Source organism: Pongo pygmaeus, chromosome 11 (assembly GCF_028885625.2).
Source record: "Pongo pygmaeus isolate AG05252 chromosome 11, NHGRI_mPonPyg2-v2.0_pri, whole genome shotgun sequence".
NCBI classification, from domain to species: domain Eukaryota; kingdom Metazoa; phylum Chordata; class Mammalia; order Primates; family Hominidae; genus Pongo; species Pongo pygmaeus.
The window spans coordinates 107,019,709-107,033,148 of NC_072384.2; the positions used below are offsets into that span (position 1 = coordinate 107,019,709).

At 38.1% G+C, this 13,440-nt stretch overlaps 1 protein-coding gene and 1 pseudogene across 1 annotated transcript in view; both read right to left on the reverse strand.

Moving 5' to 3' along the window:
- Window positions 1-13,440, reverse strand: part of DYTN (dystrotelin) — a 72,570-nt gene that overhangs the window by 24,687 nt on the left and 34,443 nt on the right. The window lies entirely within an intron of this gene.
- Window positions 10,615-12,586, reverse strand: LOC129031199 (vacuolar protein sorting-associated protein 26C-like; annotated as a pseudogene).

The following is a 13,440-nucleotide window of genomic DNA, read 5'->3' on the forward strand; positions in this document are numbered from 1 at the left end:
AAGCCAGTTAGAAAGATGATCATTAAAATGTCTGGAAACAACAGATGCTGGTGAGGTCGTGGAGAAATAGGAATGCTTTCACATTTGGTGGGAGTGTAAATTAGTTCAACCATTGTGAAAGTCAATGTGGCAATTCCTCAAGGATCAAGAACCAGAAATACCATTTGACCCAGCAATCCCATTACTGGGTATAAACCCAAAGGATTATAAATCATTCTACTATAAAGACACATGCACACATAGGTTTAATGCAGCACTATTCACATTAGCAAAGACTTGGAACCAACCCAAATGCCCATCAGTGATAGACTGGATATAGAAAATGTGGCACATATACACCATGGAATACTATGCAGTCATAAAAAAGAATGAGTTCATGTCCTTTGCAGGGACATAGATGAAGCTGGAAACCATCCTCCTCAGCAAACTAACGCAGGAACAGAAAACCAAACACTGCATGTTCTCACTCATAAGTGGGAGTTGAACAATGAGAACACATGGACACAGGGAGGGGAACATGACATACCAGGGCCTGTTGGGGGGGTCAGGGGCTAGGGGAGGGAGAGTATTAGGACAAATAGTTAACGCATGCGGGGCTTAAAACCTAGATGATGGGTTGATAGGTGCAGCAAACCACCATGGCACATGTATATCTGCACGTTCAGTACATATATCCCAGAATTTAAAATTTTTAAAAAAGAATAATTGTGTTATAATAGTTAATATGTAAAAATATAAAAATAAAAAGGGGGAAAATGGTTAATAGGTATAAAGTTTCAGTTATGCAAGATAAGCAAGTTCTGGAGGTGTACTAAACAGCAGTGCCTATAGTTAACAGCACTGTATATTGTATACTTAAAATTTGCTGAGAGATTAGATCTTGTAGTGTTCTTACCACACGTACAAATTAATTATAATAATTATAAAGGGAGGAAACTTTAGGAGGTGATGGGTATGTTTATGGCTTTAATGGTGGTGGTTTCACAGGTGCATCTTTATCCCCAAACTCATCAAGTGGTATACATTAAATATGTACAGCTTGCTTTTTCTTAAAAAAAAACTGATTAAATGGTATTTACATATTTATTTATTATGACAGGGACTCGCTCTGTCACCCAGGCTGGAGTGCAAGTGGTGCGATCTAGGCTTACTACAGCCTCCGCCTCCCAGGTTCAAGCAATTCTCATGCCTCAACCTCCCGAGTAGCTGGGATTACAGGCGTGTGCCACCACGCCTGGCTAACTTTTCGTATTTTTAGTAGAGATGGGGTTTCACCACATTGGCCAAACCGGTCTCGAACTCCTGAGCTCAAGCGATCTGCCTGCTTCAGCCTCGCAAGGTGTTGGGATTACAGGTGTGAGCCACTGCACCCAAGCATGTACAACTGTTGCATGTCAATTGTATCTCAGTAAATTGGTTAACAAAATGAAATAAAAAGGGAAAACTATCTTTATGTTAATGGCTATCAGAAGGCTAGAATAATTCAAATAATGCTGTTCTTATGTAAAAATAAGATGAAAAGCAATTGAGCTGAATAGATAGCATTAAAACACATTCTAAAATGATAAAATTTTTGGTATATACTACAGGAACCATCACAAAAATTAAAAAGGAAAGGATTTATTCAAAAATAAAGGAATAGGGGACTCTCTTATCTTACCTCTGATTATGCATCAGAATAAAAACCAGATAGATTTAAAAGCTATGTGTCAAGATAATCAAATCATGTTAAAATAAAATACAACTAGAGTCATTTGATTTCTCAATGGATAAATTTTTCCCAGCATAAAACTGTGTAAGAAATTACAAAGAAAAAGAAAGAGACTGATAATGTTTTTAGGCTAAGCATGGTGGCTCACACCTGTAATCCCAGCACTTTGGGAGACTGAGGCGGGCAGATCACGTAAGGTCAGGAGTTCAAGACCAGCTTGGCCAACGTGGTGAAACCCCGTCTCTACTAAATATACAAAAATTAGCTCTGCGTGATGCGGGCGCCTGGAATCCCAGCTACTTGAGAGGCTGAGGCAGGATAATCGCTTGAACCCGGGAAGTGGAGGTTGCAGTGAGCCGAGATAGTGCCCCTGTGCTCCAGCCTGGGTGACAGAGAGAGACTCCATCTCGAAAAAAAAAAAGACTAATGCTTTTATAAGAATTGAAAGTTTATATGTAGGAAGTCACATTATCAATAAGACTAAAAGGAAATAACTAGGAAGAAAGATTTCCCTAGTCAAAATATAAAAAGTTTAAATACATTGGTAAATCAAACTGATTCATCAGTAAAAATGGCAGCAGGTGCTGATAGAGGAAAAAATACAATTCAATTGCCTTGTACATTATGTGGGGAAAAACTTCATTTCACTCTGAGTCAGAGAAATGCAAATTAAAGCAAATTAAATATATTCCAGTGATAAAATTATCAAAAATTAAAACAAGGCAATAGTCAATATTAGCAAGGATCTTGTGAGAAAGGTGCTACATTCACTAGAAGCCTAACTTGGTATTCCTTTCTAAAAGGCAATTTTGCAATAAGCCTGAAGAGCCTTAAAAATGTTTGTACTTTTCATTCTTGTAATTCAGTTTAGAAATGTATCCTAAGGAAATAATTGGAGATCTGTTTACAAAGAACAATGTAGAAGAATTTTAATAGTGAAGTTTTAAATTATGGCAAAAATTAGAAATAATCCAAATATCAACAACAGTGGAGTTAAATGATATTATGCTTATTTAAATAAAAATTATATAACCATTAAGATTTTTTTGAAGAATTATAATGACAATGGAAAATGCTCATAATCTAACTATAGAGAACTATATAATGAATAAATTTTACAATATAGTCTAAGCTAATTTTAAAATGTTTATAGAAAAGGAAGTATACCAAAATATTGACAGTGGGGTAATAATGGATTATTTGCCATTTTAATTTTGTTCTTTGTTCTCTTTTGACTTTTTGAAACTTTCTATAATAAATGTATAGCACTTTGTGATTTGAGATAAAAAGTTATTCAATAAAAGAAGGTTTTAGATTTTTCCTTGGTCATTTGAACATCTTAAAAAGAATCCATAAACTAAGGAATGCTTCACTGAACCCACTACAAAATGGTCCAGATTATTTGTGCTTTAGTAGCAGTTCTTTCCGTTTTGGACTCACCTGGTAACATGGGTTGCTGTCCGCAGTTTGTTGACCCCGAGATATTCTTTCAGGTACAGGTGTAGGCTTGGAGGCACCTGTGGCTGCTGTTTCCATTGGTCCAGTTGGCCTTACATCCGCTGTTCCTTCAGAACTCTTGTACTGAATGGAGACGCTATTACCGAGTTTTATTAAGAAAGTTGTAGCAACTTTTAATTATCAGGTATGACATTGAGGAAAGCTTTTTTAGAAAATGTACTTCAGATATTAAAGGTTTTACTCACCCACCCCCACAATAGCAATAAAGTAGGCCAACTTTTCTCTCTGTGTTCTTTTCAGACAATATTGTTGACAGAGAGTCAAGTAGCCAATAATAGAAATAAAAATTCAATTTTCCCTCCTCCTTGACAATCTAGAAATGAGAATGCAAAGAATTCAGGGGTGACAGCAGAAAATCCCCCAGGTCATCTTGTCCAAGTCAGACATTAGGAGTTATAAATGCAGGTATGTGTTTATCACGTCAAATCTGAAAGAACATATAATATATCAGACTAGTTTAAGGTCAGGTATATTCTGTTATATAATTCCATCTGGTTTCATTCCTTTATTCAAAAACTATTTTTAAACATCATCTCAAGTTATGGCAGATATAAAACAAAAAAGCAGAGAACTCGTGATCCCAGATAATTCACATCTAAAGAACAGATAAATATACAATCATTTTAAACATAACATTATGCTTTCTACAAGACACAATGAGAACATAGGGAAAGACACGATTATTCTGTGATATACTTAATTATACCAGGGGTGTGCATTTTGGGGTAGAAGAATAGGGTGACCCACAATTTCTTTGTAACAAACCTTCTGAATGACACGCTCGATTCCTACCCCATCTGAGATCATTTTCATATCTTGGTATTGTTCTGCTCTGTCTTCATTTGCTCAGGATGCTGTAAACAGACTGGGTGGTGTAAGCAACTGGCATTTATTTTCTCACAGTTCTAGAGGCTGAAAGTCTGAGATCAGAGTGCCAGCATGGTTTGTCATACACTGTGTTAGTCAATTTTCATACTGCTGTGAAGAAATACCCAAGATGGGGTAATTTATAAAGAAAAAGAAGTTTAATGGACTCACAGTTCCGCATGGCTGGGGAGGCCTCATAATCATGGCAGAAGGCAACAGAGGAACAAAAGTACGTCTTACACGGCAGCAGGCAAGAGAGTGTGTGCAGGGAAACCGCCCTTTATAAAACTGTCAGATCTTATGAGACTTACTCACTATTATGAGAACAGCATGGGAAAAACCTGCCCCCATGATTCAATTACCTCCCACCAGGTCCCTCCCACAACACATGGGGATTATGGGAGCTACAATTCAGGATGGGATTTGGGTGGGGAGACAGCCGAACCATATCATACACACATCATTTTCTGTACTCAGATATTTACAAACATCAATATATATTTTAAATCTGTTTTTTAAAAAACAAGGAAGTCATTCCAGACACATTATTCCGCTACTTGCTTTTCTCTCTGATGCCTGATGGTGAATTCCTTCCAGTATAGTAGATAGCAGCTAAAACTTGTTCTTTTACGTGGATTCATTATGTTCTGCAGAATGTTCGTAATCATACATATTCCACCGCTTTTCTACGAAGGGACACTTAAGTTGTTTCTGGCTTATTGTCCTGTACTCCAAGGGCCAAATCTTGCGTATATCTTAATGTCTAATAAATATACTCTTCTAAAGTGAATCCTTCTACATGTGTATCCCACCCCCTCTTTGCTGAATGACATTGCTCCAATAATTCTCCCCTGTTGCACCAGTTTATCAATTTTTCTTTCTATGAATTCATTCCCTCAAACAAATGGGTATACAGGCTCTTTTTTGGTTCCATATGAAATTTAAAGTAGTTTTTTCTAATTATGTGAAGAATGTCAATAGTAGTTTGATGGAAATAGCTTTGAATCTATAAATTACTTTGGGCAGTATGGCTATTTTCACGATATTGGTTCTTCTATTCATGAGGATGGAATATTTTACCATTTGTGTCCTCTCTTATTTCCTTGAGCAGTGGCTTATAGTTCTCCTTGAAGAGGTCCTTCACATCCCTTGTTAGCTGTATTCCTAGGTATTTTATTCGCTTTGTAGTAATTGTGAATGGAAGTTCATTCATGATTTGGCTCTCTGCTTGTCTATTGTTGTTGTATAGAAATACTTTGATTTTTGCACATTGATTTTGCATCATGAGACTTTGCTGAGGTTGCTTATCAGCTTAAGGAGTTTTTGGGCTGTGACGATGGGGCTCTCTAAATAAAGAATTCATGTCATCTGCAGACAGAGACAATTTGACTTCCTCTCTTCCTATTTGAATATCCTTTATTTCTTTCTCTTGCCTGATTGAGCTGGCCAGAACTTCTAATACTACGTGGAATAGGAATGGTAAGAGAGGGCATCCTTGTCTTGTGCCAGTTTTCAAAGAGAATGCTTCCAGCTTTTGCCCGTTCAGTATGATATTGTCTGTGGGTTTGTCATAAATAGCTCTTATTATTTTGAGATACGTTCCATCAATACCGAGTTTATTGAGAGTTTTTAACATGAAGGGATGTTGAATTTTATTGAAGGCCTTTTCTGCATCTGTTGAGATGATCATGTGGTTTTTGTCAGTGGCTCTGTTTATGTGATGGATTATGTTTATTGCTTTGTGTATGTTGAACCAGCCTTGCATCCCAGGGATGAAGCCAACTTGATTGTGGTGGATAAGCTTTTCGATGTGCTGCTGGATTCAGTTTGCCAGTATTTTATTGAGGATTTTTGCATTGATATTCATCAGGGATATTGGCCTGAAGTTTTCTTTTTTTGTTATGTCTCTGCCAGGTTTGGGTATCAGGATGATGCTGGCCTCATAAAATAAGTTAAGGAGGAGTCCCTGCTTTTCAATAGTTTGGAATAGTTTCAGAAGGAATGGTACCAGCTCCTCTTTGTGCCTCTGGTAGAATTTGGCTGTGAATCTGTCTGGTCCTGGACTTTTTTTGGTTGGTAGGCTATTACTTACTGCCTCAATTTCAGAACTTGTTATTGGTCTACTTAGGGTTTCGACTTCTTCCTGGTTTAGTCTTGGGAAGGGTATGTGTGTCTAGGAATTTTTCCATTTTTTTCTAGATTTTCTAGTTTATTTGCCTAGAGGTGTTTATAGTATTCTCTGATGGTAGATTGTATTTCAGTAGGGTTGGTAGTGTATTCCCTTTCTCATCTCTTATTGTGTCTTTTGATTCTTCTTTCTTTTCTTCTTTATTAGTCTAGCCAGTGGTCTATCTATTTTGTTAATTTTTTTCAAATTAATCCAGTTCCTGGATTCATTGACTTTTCAAGGGTAAAAGGTCAATTGTTATTTGACCTAGCAGCAGCATTTGACAGTAGAACACCATGCCCTTGTCCTTGAACACTTTCTTCACCTGTCTTCCAGGATTCCTCACTTTCTTGGTTTTCTTCCCTCTCCATTCTTTCCTCTTTCTCAGTCTCCCTTGCTGGTTTTTCTTCTTTTCTGCAGCTTTGTAAATGGAGTGTCACAGGGCTCAGTCCTTGATCCTCTTCTCTTTCCCTTCTACACTCTCTCTTTGATGATCTCATATAACCTCATGGCTTTAAAAACCATTAACATGCCAACAACCCCCAAATTTGTATCTCCAGTACAGACCCTTTTTTCCAAGTTCCAGCTATGAATAGTCAACTGCTTGATCAATATCTCCCTGTGGACATCTCAGAGACTTCCCAATTTTAATGTGTCCCAAACTAGACTCCTGATATCCCCCACAAACCTTCTCCACCTGTAGCCTCCCCATCTTGGTTGATGGCAATCTTATTCTTCTACTTACTATAGAACCACCATGACAATATAATTTAGTGCAAATGCAAGAATAGACACATAGATCTAAGGATGAGAATATAAGTTCTATTAACCCAAGTGTACAAGGAAAGCCAATATGTGAGAAAGCTGGCATTTTAACTAAGTGGGAAAAAGATCACATAATTGGCTAAAAGATCACATAATCCCCTACACCAGGACAAAAAGTAAAGCTAGACCCTTGCTAAAATAAATTCCAAACTGATTGAAATTTTAAGTTAAAATTTGCAATAGAAATATTGGAAAAAATTTAGGAAAATGTTTATATAACCTTGCTTCTAACTCTTGGCTCTCTTTAGTCTATTCTCAACATAGCAACCAGACTGAGAGTTTTGAAGCCTCAGTTAGATTCTCTACTAACAATCCTCCAATGTTTCCCCAGAGTAAAAGCCCAGGTCCTTACATTGGCGTTCCATCTGCCCCCACTTCCTCACCTCTTCTTTTTTCTTTTTCTTTTTCTTTTTTTTTTTTTTTGAGATGGAGTCTCGCTCTGTCACCCAGGCTGGAGTGCAGTGGCTCTATCTTGGCTCACTGCAACCTCTGCCTCCCGGGTTCAAGTGATTCTCCTGCCTCAGCCTCCCAAGTAGCTGGGATTACCGGTACATGCCACCATGCCTGGCTAATTTTTGTATTTTTAGTAGAGACACAGTTTTACCATGTTGGCCATGCTGGTATCCAACTCCTGGTCCCATGTGATTTGCCCACCTTGGCCTCCTGAAGTGCTGGGATTACAGGCGTGAGCCACCGCGCCCTGCCTTATTTCTTCTCTTATTACTCTCCTTCCTCATCCCACTCAATCATGCTGGTCCCCTTGCTGTTTTTTGAATCCATTAAAATTAATGGCAAAAACCGCAATTACTTTTGCACCAACCTAATACCAAGCATGCTCCCACTTGGAGCTGGCTGTCTCCTCAGTTTGCAGTGTCCTTTTCTCAGATGTCTGCATGACTTACTCCCTTACTTCCTTCAAAACTTTGATCAAATGTCACCTCTCACTGAGGCCCACTATAACCACCATATTTAAATTTGCTGCCAACTCTCCAAGTCTTTATTTTTCTTATCTGCCTCTCCTTTTTTTAAACTTTAATACTTAAATATTTTAACATATTATATAATTCCTTTATATACCTTTTCATTTGTCTGGTCCTCACTAGGATGCAAGCTCCAAGAGAGCAGAAATCCTTGTCTCTTTTTCTTCATTGATGTAGCCCAAATGCCTAGAACAACATTCAATAAACTTATTGAATAAATATTTTTCAGTGTATTTTCTGAAAATTCTGTAGCCATTTGTACTTCTACCAGATTTCAAGAGCTTCTATGTTCTTCCATCCTCACCAGCAAAGGATGTTGCCATTCATTTTAATCTTCGTCTTTTCAATAAGTAAAATGATGCTATGTCATTGTTGCATTTTTCTTTTTTCTTTTTTTCTCTTTGAGACAGGGTCTTGCTCTGTCACCCAGGCTGGAGTGCAGTGGCACTATCATGGCTCACTGCAGCATTGAACCCCTGGACTCCAGCGATCCTCCTACCTCAGCCTCCCAAGTAGCTGAGGCCGCAGGTGCACGCCACCACACCCAGCTAATTTTAAAATTATTTGTAGAGATGGGGTCTCCCTATGTTGCCCATGCTGGTATCAAATTCCTGACCTCAAGTCATCCTCCTTAACTTTGGGAGGCAGAACCTTCAGCCTCCCAAAGTTCTGGGATCACAAGCATAAGCCTGGCCTATTTGCCTTTTTCCTAACCAATAGAGAGATTGAGCATCTTTTTGGGTGTCTAAGGGCCATTTGGAACTCTTCTTCTGTGATTGCCTATTTCTATATTTTGTGTATTTTCCTCTTCACCCACCTCTTCTTCCCCATTTTCTTTTTCTTCTTGAGTTTTTTTTTTCTTAGAAAGTATGACCTCTTTATTTTCTGCTACTCAGTTTGAACACATCATCAAATACAGATAGTTATTAATGTCACATGAGCATAAAAGATTTATAAACCAGAAATGTATTTTCTAAGAAGCAACTTGCAAATGACTCAGATAATAAGTTTTATCAGTTTAATTGGTGAAGTCCTAAGATAAAGCAGCGCCTAAATCAGGTTTATTTACCCTCAGCATTGAAGGCATGTAATGTAGGGAGCATTACAGATCACCAAACACTGTTACAGGACAGTGGAAATACAGCCTGGGAGGCCTTCAGCCTGAGCCTGCCTTGCCCAGGCTTGCACAGAAGGGCAACTATGAAAAAAGGGCAATTAGTGTGCAAAGTAACATGGCCTATTTATTTATTTATTTATTATTATTTTGAAACATTTTCACCCAGGCTGGAGTGAGTGCAGCAGTGCAATCACGGCTCACTGTAGCCTCGACCTACCGGGCTCAAGTGATCCTCCCATCTCAGCCACCTGAATAGCGGGAGCCACAGGCATGCACCACCATGTGCGGATAATTTTTAATTTTTTCTGTAGAGACAGGATCTCTCTATGTTGCCCAGGCTGGTCTCGAACTCCTGGGGTCAAGCAATCCTCCCATTTCTGCCTCCCAAAGTGCTGGGATTATGGGCATGAGCCACTTCACCTGGTCACATAGCTTATTTTTGAGAACCTGTTAATTGTGGACCAAGAAAACAATGATAGGGTTTGAAGGAAGAAATGTTTTGCAACAGACTCACCATTGACTTTGAACCACAAAGGGAGACTGAGGAAACACTGGCTTCAGGTCAAAAAACCCTGGATAAAACAGGTCCCTCAGGCGGGTGAGGGACAGGCCAAGTTCATCAAGTCAAGGACATTTTCCTGGCACCACCCTGGGGAGAGGAGCCTTCACCAACCCACCCTGGGCACGGGGCTCCTGCCATTCAGAACCCTCCCAATAACAAAAGGAGCAAACATTCATTTTTTTCCCCTTACATAACTTTGCATTTAAATATATTCCCGGAATATGGCAGCATGAGTTCTTATGACAGTTCTTGAGAGTTCAGAAACACTCCAGCACCAGCCAAATCCCCTTACTCCTATAAAACACTCCAGCACCAGCCAAATCCCCTTACTCCTATAAGAGCAAGGGAAGCTTTTTTCTCAGTTCCCTAAAAATTTTGAAGTTATATTGAAAAGTGTTATAAAAAGAACTACAGAAATAGAGTGTGGAAAAAAAAAAGCTACGCATTTCCAGTGGATGCCACTTTGCATTCTTCCTTGGAGGGTATCTACAAACTTCATAAGCAATGCCACCTGGCCACAGACCCTTTGCTGTGGGGAGTGCTCAGCTACTTTCATTATTAGCGAGTCAGAGAGAAGTTTCCTTTTGCCCCCATGATCTTTCCAGCACAGCTCCAGTGGCTGTCACAACAGGTTTTCTGTGCCTTTTTTGGTACAAGAACAGGTAGGTCATAGGAAACGTTTTCTGTGAAATGATCTTGCAAATAGCATTAAGAAATTCTGTTGAATTTCAAAGAAAAGATATGATTAAAGGTGCCCGTTGGAAGTAAAAGCCTTGAGGAAATGAGGAGGAAAAATAATTGTAATTTAAGGAGTCCATTTCATTTCTGATACAGAATAATCACAAAAACAAGTATATACTGCTGGCTTTAGTTCCCCATGAAAGATAACCAGCAGGATATCCACAAGGCCACCCCTGTTTTCTGTGCTTCCCTCCTCCTGGGCTGAGTCCTGCAGAGCTGCAATGGGAAGTTCTCTGCGACCAGGTGGTTAGCATGAAGACGCATGTTGATGGTGGCCTCAGATTCCACTTTGAAGTTGGTTTTCAGCATAGGGCAGGTAAACAGCCTGGAGAAGACCGTGTATATAGGGACAGAGAGGCCCCTACAAATGTCCCCATGGGCATCTGAATATAAGGAATCTCTGTGGCATCATGGGCACAGCTTTTTGCACACCCACAGGTCTCCATGTGCACCAGCTGCAGCCCCATGCCTTTTCACCACCAGCTCTCCTGTAAGCAGCTGCATGATGACACAGTTCATTGAGCTGGGGTGTTCTCGAATGAGAAATCTGGGGAGCAAGGCTCTCTCTTTGATATTCTGTAAGGTTGCAGGTGTAATCTGTGAAGTCCACAGGACTTGGAGTCAACTTCCCCTCCTGAGGAGCAGAGTGGATGGTAAATTCACCGGCCTTTGTCAAGTCCTTGGTCAACAGAGACTGCCTCATGCCACAGTGTAGTGTATACTGAATGTCTGATAATAAGTCTCATACAGAACTTTGTTACCCCTCACATACAGAAGAAATGCGAAATAAATTTGTTTTGCCATGGAGAAATTTCCCTGGCTTCATCCTTTCTATGGCACTGTTGATAATCTGGATAGGTTTAATGGAATTATAAAAAGCTTCAAACCCGCCCACACTTTTGGCACTGAGCTGGGGGACTGCAATTCCTTCCATTGTCAAAGACACTACTCGACGTGGGACTGAATCCTTACAAGATATGACCACCACACTGGAGAGCATTTCTCCAGCATGAGAAACTATTTGCTCTTCCATCTTGATGTCCAGGGAGGTCCCTGTTTTGAATTCTCCACAGCAGCCAACACTTCTGACCTCATATCAAGTTTTTCTTATCAATTTTTCAGGGACCCTTTTTATAGCATCATTTATCTTATTACTGAAAATATTTTTCTAAGTCTAAGGCTTGTTTTTAATTTTGTGTATAGTATCATTTACCATAACAAAATGTTTAAAATTGCACGCTGTCATATATATCTGTCTATTCCTTCATGATTTTTTGTTTTTCTTTCTTTCTTAGGAGATTTTCTGCTTTTTTCTAATATTTATTTTAAGTTCTTTTTACATTTAAATTCCAATCAATTTGGAATTTATTTTAGTATATGGGGCAAAATAAGGGCCAATTTTCCTTTCAGATGGATAGCCAATTATGCATTATTTTTCCATGAATTGAAATATCACCTTTATCACATATTACGTTCCCATATATGCTTAGATCAATTATTATATTTTGTATTCTCATCCTTAGATCTACATGTTCATTCCCGTTTTATACTATGTTATTTGGTCATAGTAGTTTTATAGTAAGTGTTAATATCTGTTGTATTAACATCTGTTCTTCAGATATTAATGTCCCTTCTCACTATTCTTCAGTCTCATAATTTTACTATTCTTGTACAACTATTCTTCCAACATACCTTCAAAATTATTTTATCCTATTTAGAAAACCTTGTGATTCTATCTGGAAATGCATTAAATTTAAATACAGTAGATTATGCTCTATAAGGCTACCATGAACAGTGAATTAGGAAATACTGAACCCATTGTTCCTAGAGAAAATACAGGGTTAGGTTCCTGCAAGCCTCTGGCCACAACATTTTTGTCAACCAATCAATGCACAACCTTGTTTTATGCATTTCTGTATAAAGATGCTTTTTAAATATATATTGTTGATTCATTAGCATTAAACTCATGGTCAACAGCAATATAAATCATACCTGAATGAAGCTTATTTAACACGTGTATTTTTTCATCAAGGCACATTGTAGCCTTGCTGTGCTTGGGAACACTAGACAGCAATTCAGTACCGTGCTTTGGGGCCATTTGCCAAAGTAAAATCACCAACAAAAAGCACAAATATTAAAAAAAATGACATGAAATAGACACGAAATAGACATGAAAAGGACACTTGCTTATAGAATTAGGGCTGAAACAGTAACACAGAGCACTATCTGGTTTGACCTCAGCTGGGAACAAGTGCATCAGGCAACTCAAATTTTTTTTGCCACTCTGCTCATGTCTGCAAATACTGAAAAAGCACCAGGAGTGTTCATTTTAGGGTTACAAATAAATTTTTGCAAATAGGCAAATTTGAAAGTATTGAATCTGTGAATAACAAAAATCAACTATTAATTTTTGGAGCAGGCACATTCTTATGCTAGTCTTCTCATTTAGAAATTTGGCATTTTTTCCTTTTGTTCAGGACTTGTTTTCTGTACTCAATAAAATATTATAATTTTATTTGGGTCTTGTATCTTTTTTGTCAAACTTTTTTGTAGTTTCTTTTAAAAATAATTTTTACATGTATTTTTAATGAGATTTTTATAAAATTTATAGCTGGTTATTGCTAGTAGAGTGAAGAATTTTGTATATGTTTATTTTATTTTTCCACCGTCATTTGAAGCCTATTAATTCTAGTAATGTTTGCTAGTTACTTGGGGTTTCTTAGTAATTCACAATTAAATTAGCTACAAAGAGAAGTAATTCTGTTATTTTTCTGCAGTTTAATTTTCTTTTTAACTATGTTTTCAAGAACTTCCTGAAATATTTAATAAGAGTGATGATATTTGGCACCTAACTTTCAATTCTGGTTTTGTAAATGAAAGTATTCTCAGTGCAAACTATCATATGTAAAGGAAATAAAACCACATCAAAAGGGAGAAGGCTTATTACCATGC